Raw genomic sequence first — 11776 nt, forward strand, 5'->3', positions numbered from 1 at the left:
TGGACTTATTGATGTGAGGCAGAGGTCTTTCCTTCCACTTATCTTGAGTCCCAACTGGTTTTTCTTGGTCAGTGTTAGGAAACCAGCAGCAACACCTTGTCATGGAGTACTGTGGAAGCATGGAAAACATAAGCCTTGGCACAAAGAGGCCACTCACTCTTATTTTATCTTCTCCCTACCTGACATCCAATACTGTATCTAAGTTTTATCTTGCTTTGTTTGGGGCAGGTGGTCCCCATTCCCCCACGTGGGAAGCAGGACCCTCGTGCAGCAGCGGGTGAGAGCACGGAGAAAGGTATGGGAACCAGCTGCAAAAATCCCACTTCTGGGCTGGCTCCAGTTTATGGGCCAGACTCCATATGTTCAGCTATTCTCTTAATCTCCAACCCATTTGTACTCGTCAGGTGCCACAATCAGTGCCTGATCAAAGCCCTGACCTGCTGGGCAGCAGCTGCACCTGAAATTTCCTGTCACCACAGTCACATTTCATCTGCCTGCTGCTCCCTCCAGGGCTATAAATGAGAGAAGGGAGACTAGAATTTGATCATTGATGACTAAAAAACCCATATCTCTAAGAAGCAACTCTTCGTGTTCCCTCCAGTACGGAAGAAGGGACAAGATCTTGGTTTCTGAACAGGTTTGGGGTTTTTTTGTGGGGTTGCACCCTTAGGAAAAGAGCTTTGCATTGTCTCTAAGCCTCACCTTGCTTCTTACCCACTCTGCCTACCATGGACGGGATGGACTGGTTTTACTTTTGGAGACTTATGGCTCACTGCAGAGGGATAAAGCAGGTCTCCGTCACAAAGCACACCTCACTGCTGAGTGGTGAGGAACCAAAGAGCCTCCCCGGGTCCATCAGAATTTAAGTAATTTATGGGTCAGGACTGAAGCAATCCCAGCTTTAAAGAGACGAAGGGAGCCCTCACCAGCACAGATGGGGAGAGGATGTCAGGGATCGGACCCCACCATGGAGCAGGACTTGGCTGCCCGGCTGGATAAGCTCTGCCATGGTGTGGGCAGAAAGGAGGCTTCTTTCCAGTAAAAACATCCATCACACCTTCCAGTCGCTCTGGCAAGTGCTAAGTGGAGAATTTGATTTCTGGTACCCAAGCCCTGCAGACAGATGTGCTCATAAACAAGCTGATGTTTATACTTGTTTCGCTCCGCCGTGCTTGAAGCCAAATCCACCGTGTCTCTCCAGCAAAATATTTTATTCTTAATTTATTAATAAAAAGAATAGAGGGGAAAATACCTCCCTGGGGAGAGGTAGAAACTTTAATTTAGCAGCTAAAGGCTTGGCTGAGCCAGCTAGAAATTCCTGGAGTTATGAACATGAGGTAATTCTGGCGTAGGTGAGATGTGAAGGTGGAGCATGTCCTCGGAGAAGGGTTCAGAGCTTCCCTGGCACCTCAGGCTGCATTTCCTGCTCTGCCAAACCCCCATGGCTCTCCAGCCCCCACCTCCCTTAGATGCTCCCATCGGACAGACACCTATCGCTTTCCCGCTGGAGCTCAGCCCTCCAGCCTGGACAGCCCGGAGACATCACCCCGGAGGAGGAAGCCCAGCTTGACGGCTGCACCCGTGCTGTTTGCTGTCACAAGCGCCTGTGTGCGTTCTCTCCTGGTCTGGGTCATGAAGGATGCTCACCAGCTTTTATACTTCTACTTGGAAATGGGATAAAGCTCAGAAGCATGTCTGATTCCTGCTGTAGCAGCGCACACAGAGAGCAGCCTTGTGGTTAAAGGCCTGGGTCTGGGTTTCATTCTCAGATCTGCCGCATGTTCTCTGCATGACCTTTGTCAAGCTGTTTAATTGCTCCATGCATGGGCTGTTTGGCTGCAAATGAATGGGTTTTTATCTACCAGTCCTTATCTCGCTTGTCTAACTCGCATCTAATTTTGGTCCAGCAGCAATAACTGTGCACACGCAGCACTGTGGAGCCACAAGATATCCTCCAATTTCCCTTATAAAGGAGATGAACAAACAGATGAATCACAACCAGGTGAAGAACTTCCCTTGCTAGAGCAGCTCAGCTTGTTTAGCCCAGTAGACCAGGAGGTACACCTGGAGAACTGGGCGTTGCTTACAACAGAGCATCATTGCAGTCCATCTCCCCGCCTCAAACCCTACTGCTGTGGCTGCCACATACCCCGTGGGGAAAACTGGCGATCAGAGCAGGGACAGCGGTAGGGACAGACAGGAGAACATTGTATGTTTATTCTAGAATCATAGAACTATTAAGGTTGGAAAAGACCTCTAAGGTCATCCGGTCCAACTGTCACCCAGTCCCCACCGTGCCTACTAAAACCTGTCCTGAAGTCCCATGGCCACAAGTTTTTTTAACCCTTCCAGGGACAGAGGCTCCATCACTTCCCTGGGCAGCCTGTTCCAATGTTTGACCACTCTTTTGGTAACGAATTTTTTTCTCATATCCAATCTAAACCTCTGCTGGCACAACTTGAGGCCGTTTCCTTTTGTCCTATCCCTTGTTACTTGGGAGAAGAGACCAGCACCCGCCTCACTACAACCTCCTTTCATGGAGTTGTAGAGAGCAATGAGGTCTCCCCTCAGCCTCCTCTTCTCCAGGCTAAATGACCCAAGTTCCCTCAGCTGCTCCTCATAAGACTTGTGGTCCAGACCTTTCACCAGCTCCGTCCCCCTTCTCTGGACACTCTGCAGTGAGTCAATGTCCTTCTTGTACTGAGGTGCCAAGAACTGAACACAGGATTCGAGGTGTGACCTTACCAGCTCTTAGGTGAGATCCCTTTCCAGTGAGCTGTCAGCAAAGTTCATGTGCAGTTATGTCCATTGCAGAGTTTATACATCGTGGCCAAACACACTGCCGTATATTTACGTGTACATATCTGCACGGGGTGGTGCGCTCTGCAGCACAGAATAATTCGAGAGAGGTTTAAGAGGAACTGGTGGATCACGAGGGACCTATAGAGGGTTCCTGGCTGCAGAGGCTTCCAGCTGCTGATCCATCTATGTACCATTTCCAATCCTGCATCATTGTTTGGCACCACCTATCAAGCAGCTGATCTTCCCAACCCGCCCTGGACTGCAGCCTGGCGGCGCACAGCAAGCGCACAGCTCTGCTCCACTGCAGTTAAAATCCCCATCTCTCTGCTGAGCTGTTGTCCTTCTACCACAAAACCATTTCATTTTTTTTTTTTACTTTAATACAATAATCTTTAAGAACACTGTGCCTAAGACTGGCTTCACCATGTGAAGGGGACCTTGTGGTGCTATTGTTTTTAATCAGAGTTTCAGTAGTAACATTTTTCTTTCTCCAACTATTCCCTTGTTAAGCTCTGCTCCTTCACTTCTCAAACAGTGGCAGGTTCTGGTGAACAAAGCAACATTGAGGAAAAATGTGTCTTATACCTGTCTTTCTTGAAGGCTCCTATGATATAAAATAGATGTTTTTCCTACCCTGGGCTGTGTAAAACAACCTGCAAGCAGCCAGTCTGATGTTAGAGGAGGGAACACGCACAGCTAATACAGACTTGGAGTGACTCTGTCCGTGTACCCCTTGCACAAAAAAAATCACTGTTTAAATACCCAGATCTGCACAATGAAACACAATGACAGTTCTAAAGACTTCTTTTCCACTCAAAAATCCCCCTCTGCTTTTCCACTCAAAAATCCCCCAGCTCACGGACTTGGAGTGACTCTGTCCGTGTACCCCTTGCACAAAAAAAATCACTGTTTAAATACCCAGATCGGCACAATGAAACACAACGACAGTTCTAAAGACTTCTTTTCCACTCAAAAATCCCCCTCAGCTTTAGGAAACCTCGATTTGGAAGCAGGATGTTGATGATTCTGGTGTGACCCAAAGATAACCACGCTCCCTACAAACACCCCCTGCCTCGAAGCCCCTGCCCAGCTCATGTTGCTGCTTGGAAGTGGAGGGTGCAGCCAGAACTGGTGCTTCCTCAGCAAAGATGAGATTTCCATTTTATTCTTGGGCAAACAAATGCCATTCCTGTTCATTTCCATCAGGGAGCGGCTAAACAAGAAGTAGTTCAAGTGAGGATAATTGCTGGCCGGTAAAGAGAGGAGGCAGAACTATTCCAACAGACAGGGCATTTATAAATGGAGTCCCTCACGGTTATTATATCACTATTTTATGTGAACTTTCCATTTTCAGCAGGGTTTCTTGTAAAACCTTGGTAAAACTTCCCCAGCACAAAGTCCAAGCGCACCTCGCCTTCAAAGCAAAGCCGAGCGGAGGGCTGGTGCCCGGGCTGCCAGTGGCTCCAAGCGCCAGCGCTCCTGCCAGGAGTTCCAAGGGCACAGCGAGCAGAGGGCAGGTGCTGCTGAGCCTGAACAGCGTCCTCTCTCCTGGGCCTGATCCAGAAAGCACTGGTGACAGAAAACTCTGGCTTTGCTAAACTCTGGATGGGGTCCTCAGTTTGAAATGGAAGATGCAGCTGGCCCGATCTAGGCTGCGGGTTTGTGAGCTGACAAAAGTAGAGGATCATCCAATTCTCAAAGCAATAAAACCCAAGTAAATCTTAAACAATGGCTTTGGGACCAAGCTTGAGTTTTTGTCTCCAAGAGTACCTACTAGCATGCAGAGCAACCTGGCAGCTTTCCTTCTCTGTGTGATGTGCAGCTTGGAAGATGACAGCAGTGATAACACGGGATTCCTCGGCAGATACTGAGCGCCAGCTAGAAAGCAATATCCACCCCCTGTGATGGCTCTCAGAGTGTGTGGGACAAATGCAAATCACATCCAGATTTGTGGCTGCAAGTCCTGCGTAGCCTGCCAGGCAGAGCTGGCATCGCGTTGAAATCTATGGAGCAGAATGCCTCAGACAGCAGTAGATCAGGAGTCAGCGTGAAGGAATCATTTTTGAAAGGAGTTATGTGCTACATTATCCTCACTTGTTCATGACCAGCTTAAGGAAGAGAGCTGCCTGCAATTAGATATGACAAACCAGCCCCAGCTTCCCTCTTTTGTGTTACTGCAGGTGATTTCTTTTTAGCCCCGAGAGATGCTAAAAGAGAAGTAACTGTGTGAGCTGATGTAAGCCTCAGCAAAAAACTGCCATGGGAAAAAAATCCCCTGTAACAGTGCCTTGTAGTGGATCTGAAATGGTTGGATACAGCTGGAACTCTTCCAGGGTCACCCAGAGCAGGAATTCTGACCAATACTTTGGGATTCCAAAGTGGAACCGTTCCTGCTGTGCTCAGTGCTTAGCGGTCCCAGGGAGATGCTGCCACGGGAGGAAGGGTGCTTGTTTCCTTTGGTAATTTGGATTGCGTTTTAAACGTTTCTCAAAGGTGCAGTGTTCAGAGAGCACCTCTCGGCATTTCATGCACAAATTAATTAGGGCAGCCACCCAAGTGCCAAGTCCCTGGGTGCTGGCCTGCTGGCCACAAGAGCATGCTGGCGTTCAGAGCCCATTTAAGAACAGGGGATGGGAAACAGGAAAAGTCCCACCCCAGGCACAAACCCTGAGTATGGCTAAGCTGGAATTTGCTCCCAGGTCAGTGGAGGAGCCAGGCTTTCCTCTAAATGGATTCCTGTGAGTCGTGCCTGGGGCGCTGGAGGGCTCCTCTTTTGCAACTGGGTTTAAACACACTGCTTTGTACAACCCGCTGTGGAAGCAGAAGTGGCCATTCCAGCTACCGACCCGAAAAAAGTCAGAGGCATTTAATTCACTTCCCTGCAAAAGCTTTTGGAGCTATGGCGTATGGAAGGTGCTGTAAAAATCCATCTCCTGCTCTATAACCAATGTCACCGCCAGAGCTAATTGCCTATCAATATGCCAGGTTTTTATAAGGCAATCCATCCTTCTGCACTCAAAGGCGCGTGTGGTGAAAGGAGAAAATAAGACAGTTTCTTTGTTGTTTTCTAGGTTATTTTAAGCTTTTCCCGAGTCGATGTTTGCTTGTTTTATCTGTGATTTTAAAGCATCCCTTAGCCCCTGTGGCATCCTAGTATATTACAGAGTATTGAATGGGAAGCGCGGCTGTTCCCTGTCCTAGAGGTGAACGCTGGAGGAACTAGAGGCAAATTGGGAAAGTAGCAACCGTGTTTCTTCAGTGGGAAAAGAGGATATTTTTCTGTGCTCAAGTACAACAGCACAAGCAAGCAAGTGCTAGACTGTGATTTTGATTAATACTTGGCTAGAGATGATCTTAAACTATTGGGGATTAGGGAAACAGTCCTCCAACATTGAAATCTTGGAAAAGAAAATCTGCCTGTGAGCCAAAAAGCTCGAGCACCAGCTTAGAAACAAAATAAGAAAGCAAAATTGATGTGGACAGAGTCTCAGCTGGTGACAGCAATATTGAAGCCTTCGGAGCTGTATGGTATCCATGGGCAGCGTTCAGCTCAGAAAATCTGAGGGCTGTTGTCCCTGGAATTGGAAGCAGTGACGGTCATCAGGTGTTTTCTCCCTCTGTTATGAGGTGGGCATTTGAAATGCCTGTATATATATCAAAGCCTTAAATAACAGCTGGAGACTTGAAATGATGTTACAAACTGGTAATGTGCCTTTAAAACAAAATGAAATGAAACCTGCCACAGAAAATGTGCAGCTGCGAGAGCCCCGAGAGCCCCCACCGTGACCCCGAGTGGATGGAGAGGAGCCTGCGCAGTCACGACTGCTTTTGTCCCTCATCTCAATAGAAGCTTCTGGAACAGGTTGTCCAGAGCAGTGGTGGCTGTCCCATCCCTGGAGGGGTTCCAGGCCAGGTTGGATGGGGTTTGGAGCCCCTGATCCAGTGGGAGGTGTCCCTGCCCATGGCAGGGGTGGCACTGGATGGGCTTCAAGATCCCTTCTGACCCAAACCATTCTATGATGCTATACCTGATTTGGGTCTTTTCTAAACTCATTTCTGCAGGTGGGCCAAGGCTATTTGGCTATTTGGGCCAAACCCCAGGTATTCCTGACAAAATTCTGGCACCAAAATAGGCATCAGGGACCTCTCTGTGGGCTCTTCACTCCCAAGTGCCACTCCAAGGAAATGCCTGGCCCTGCATATCCCAAACTCTGTTCTGACATGCACGTGGGGGAAAAAACAGTCAAAATAAACAAAGTAGAAGCTTCTGTGTGAGGCGAAGGGGCACAGGAGCTGCCTTTTGCTGCAGGATACATCTCTCTGCTCTCTCACATATCTCTACCAGCTCCAAGTTGAGCGTGTTCTCCTCAGCCCCAGTTGTTCCCAGCTGAAATCTCCCGCACAAACAAGCTCCTTTCCCAGTTTCCTCCTCCCTGATGCCAGGCCTGAGGATTTTCTTAGAGCTGGATCCCTCGGAGTGGCTACTCCATCTGCAATCCAGTCTTTTGATGGAGGAAGATGTTGGCTAGTGGGCTCCTGGCTCCTCTGCAGGGGAGTGACCAACTGCACTCATAACTCCTTGCACCCACAAAGCAGAGGAAGGGCGATGGCTTTTAGGAGTCGTTCTCCCCTTGAGCCCAGCGCTGCAGAATAGGCTATGCCCAAAATTCCTGCAGCGCACGCAGGTTTGTGTTGGCCTGTTCAACGTGAGCCGCAAGGGCCAAGGCAAACAAAAGGGGAAAAGTGATTCTAATTATTTGATGCATTAAGGGCAGCAACATTTCCAGGAAAAACACAAGGGGTGAGATGAGAATTTTTCTTTCGTGTGTTAAAGCGCACGTCTTTTTTTTTTTTTCCCGAGCTCCTGTACAAAGCATCATTTGTGAGCTCTGCTCGGGGATGCAGAGAATAAAAGGCAGCAACAACAGTGGAGCTGGCGGCTGTGTGGATGCTGCCGCCGGGAGAGGGGTGAGATGTGGATTGCTGGGGAACCCACTGTATTGACAAAGGAAACATTGGTCATGGTGCTGGGGGAAATATGCCCTTAAAGCTGGGAGCTTTGAACAGAGCAGCTACAAAAATCCCCATTTATTGTGCAATAGGAGAATTCGGCTAAGCTGGAAATCTCCCAAATACATCTTTACCTGCAGCAGTGCTGCCAACCCTGGCTCCCCAGTGGGATTTCAGACCCTTCTTTCTGCTTTTTTTTAATAGGTTTTAGTGGGGTGCTGCAGCAGCCAGGGTGTCCCTCGGGTTCCAGACCCCTCCCTGGAGCAGGGATGCTGCACCTCCAAGCACTGCTGGACTTTGAACACAGCCTTTTGCCAGCGCAGGAGTGCACACATGGAGAGTGGGGCTGGGACCTTGAAAGAAGTAGCAGCAAAACTGCCATGACACAGTGGTACATGAAACGTTCAGACAAACCTGGGAAAGGAGCCAGCCTGGGCAGAATTAAGTCCACCAGGCTTTTCTTGCTGTCCCTTTTGGTGGAAGTGCATTTTGTTTTGCGGACGTTGAAAGATGTGACCAGTGGGCAAAATACCTACTGGGCCACCAGAGAGGCCAGTACTGTGTGCCAAGAGCCTGATGCTCATTTGACCAAAGCCTCATCCCTCTGACATGACTGAGCATCTTTACCAAGTATCTGCTGCCTGAAGTCTAACATCTCCCTCTTGTTCAACACAAGGACTGTTTCTCTCCCCAAAGCAGCCCCTTCAGGGACATCCTCCTCTTTCAGACAAAACCCAGCTTTTGGGTGAGCTTTTTTCAGCCATTTCCCAGAAGTGGCAGGCTGCTGCTTTCCTAGTTTGACAGAAAAACTTCCACGCTTGGAGAAATTATGCTTTGGATTTACCGAGCCCTAAGCTGGTGGTGCTGAGGAGATCACTCCAAGCAGAAGTCGTTTGGCTCAAGGGCAGCTCAGCACCTAAGCAGGGTGGCTGGTCTAGAGCTGGCACTGTTAGGCTTATAAAGAAGCAGACTGTGTCACTAAATGAGATGAGATCCTGCGGAGGACGGGCATTTAGCAAGCTGCCTGGGGAATATTTGCTCCCTTGCTTGCTTAGGTTTCCCCCCATAAGTGTGCAGTGAGGACCAGTGACATCTGTAAAATCCATATTCATGCTGTAAGGGAAGGGTTAAAGTAAAACCTGAAAGAGCTGCACGCGTAGAAACATTTAACCTAATTCTGCTGCGAAAAGCATCCCCTCTGCAGACATTTCTCATTTCTAGAGCTTAACCTGGCCTCTGCCCAAAGCAACGGTTCATGCGGGTAAAACGCATTCTCTTTTGCAACTCAGCTCTGCTCGTGTGCAATGTCTTTCCAGGTCAATGAAGCGAATTTGGCACCAGCCAGTGGCCGTTGGCCAAGGGGGTACCAGGCAGCTGCCTGTGACCTATCGGCATCGCAGGCAGCCGGGCTGCTCGGCAGGTGCACGGCAGCGAAGGGAAACCGCGCGATCCCCGGCAGGTACGTGCCTGTCCGGGGCCGTTACTGCTCCTCCTGATGCAGCCTGTCAGAAGAGATTATCAGCAGCGCTCTGCGCCTCCACCACCTTGCAACATCGTGCTTCCGGTTCGTTTGCATCTCCCAAGTGGATCTGATGCTGTAGCAATTACTTAGTAAATAAAGGATACTAATTAAAAGGCTCGTTAATAGGGTAACTGGAAGAACCGCTTAACCAGAGATCTCCCTTTGTTGCAGTAAGTGCAGAAGAAACAGGGAAGTGGTCTGGGAGTATCCAGGTTGTCCCTGACCTTACAGGTACTGAGGGAGGAAGGGATTGCGTGGTGGGGTTTGCCAGATGAGGTTCGGGAGCCCCCGCAAACACTGGTGACCCAGAGAATGAAACAAAGGTTGCTATGAAACTCAATTACAGTCCTGAGCAGGAAGCTTAATGCAGCTCCTAAATGCTGGAACTTGATGCCTCTTTATTACTATCAGCATAAACTGCCTTAAACTGGGGTAGATAATACTGATTTGAGTTAGGATTGTTGCTGGGTTTAGCTGGACCTTCGCCAGCTGCTGCGAGGGGAGAGTAAGGTTTGCCGTGTAGCCTGCACCGAAAATAGGAGAAATAGGGAAAGATTTAACTAAAATACAGAGCAGTCCTGGAAAGAGGAAGAAGGAAAGAAAAAGTAATACATTCATTTCTGTTGCATCGAGGAGTGGGAAAGCTGAGGGTCAGCCAGCTGGCTCGGGGCCACGAAGGACGATGTCACAGGTCCCGTTGTTGCAGAACCGTGTGCAAAGCGAGTGGGGGCAAAGGCAACTTGTTGAACAAGGGAGGGAGGAGCACGAGGAGGCTGCGAAGTGCTGTTAGGGACACAGCTGGCGAGCCACCTGGCCATGGAGGCCGACACATCTCATTTTCCATGCAAAAGGGCCAGAATCCACTGGCCAGACAGTCCTGCCTGCAAGGGGCTGGGCGCAGACTAGAAAATAGCCCCGAAGTTCATGAGAAGGTCAAGTTTCTGGCGTGCTGTTTGGCACGGGCTGACCAGTGGTGCCTCCATGGGAGCCAGGAACACGAATGCTGGAGAAAAGCAGAGGAGACGAACCCTGTTCCTAGCACAAACTGCAAAAAGGCAGTTCTATAGAAGCAGATTCTTGCAAATGAGCTCTCTCGAGAGGTTTTTCACTTCTCTTTGACCCACCGTGAGCCAACCCTTTCTTAAGATTTCTGAAGCTTTTCTAGTGGGGGAGTGTAGAAAATGGAAAGGCTGATAAGAAAGAAAATGTGCACGAAAATAAAAGAGAAAACAAGTATTTCTGATCATTCCCAAGCAACTCCTCCCAGATTGTTCTATTAGGTTTAGTTGTTGTTGCTATTTTTATTTACGTGGCTCCAAATTGCTTTCTCATTCATGAAAAACATGTGCTCTGTCCTCAGTTCAAAGAACAGGGGAAGCGGTGGGAGAAACCCATCAGCCCTCTGTGCCCACATCCCTTGTTGACAGCGTAGGGGAGAACATAAAGCTGGATCCCAGGGAAACAGGACAAGGACGTGGAAAGAGAAGGAGGGAACTGGAGGCGTTGGGGTCAGAGGAGGAGAAGAAGAAGCAACACTCAAGTTCCCTTGCGATGGAGGAGGATCTTCAGTACCAGAGTGATGTGGAACAGAGGCTCTTAATTACAGAGGGATCTGGGTCTCATTTAGTGTTAATTCAACCCTGGGAGCAGGAAAAGCATGTCAGGAAAATGAGGGCAGGTTTTTGACACATGCCCTGGAGGGAGGGCTCAGGTCCTGGAGGGGTGCGAGTGGGTGGGGGCCAGGAACAGGCTGACTTCACTCCGTGATCGCAGCAGCAACCGGTGCAGGAGGGCATCAGGCTGTCCCTGGAGCATTCCCTGGGGATTTGGAGAGCATTGTGCTTTTGGCATGTTCAGCTTCTGCAATTTGGAAAGTCCTCCTGCCCGTGGGTAAGACACTCAAAAGATTGTGGTCTTTTGCTGGCAAACCTTCCTCTTAGCTTTGCACCTGCAGTTCGGGACATGCCAAACCTCGAGTGCCTCAAGGAAGAAAAAAAAACCGAGAAGCAAAAAAGAAAGAGCTCACAGGGTCACCAAGATCTCCTTAGTGGGAGGCTGAGCCACCTCTATCCAAGATTTCTGCCTCCACTGCTTCTAAAATCACTGCGAGGGAGAGTGGAGCAGGATCAGATGTAAGACCCCCTGCTTCTGGCTCTGCTTTTTAGATGCCTGGTCTAGGATAAACCTAAAGAAGGTGTGCGGGAAAGGCCATCTCAGAGGGTTTTATCTCCTCTGTTCTGGACTCCTGCACGGCAGGAATTGTTGGACAAGAGCTGCCAAGCTCTAAACTGGTGACATTTCAGAGTAACGCTGAGTGCTTGAGCCCTCCTGGAGGCATCTTCTGCCGTGACAGCTCAGCCATCCACAAACCCTACAGTCTGTGGCAACGAATCCCAAGGGGGAAAGCACCACTCCGGTCCATTGCAGTGATTCGAAGGGACT

The sequence above is a fragment of the Cuculus canorus genome, chromosome 19 (assembly GCF_017976375.1).
Source record: "Cuculus canorus isolate bCucCan1 chromosome 19, bCucCan1.pri, whole genome shotgun sequence".
Classification (NCBI taxonomy): Eukaryota; Metazoa; Chordata; class Aves; order Cuculiformes; family Cuculidae; genus Cuculus; species Cuculus canorus.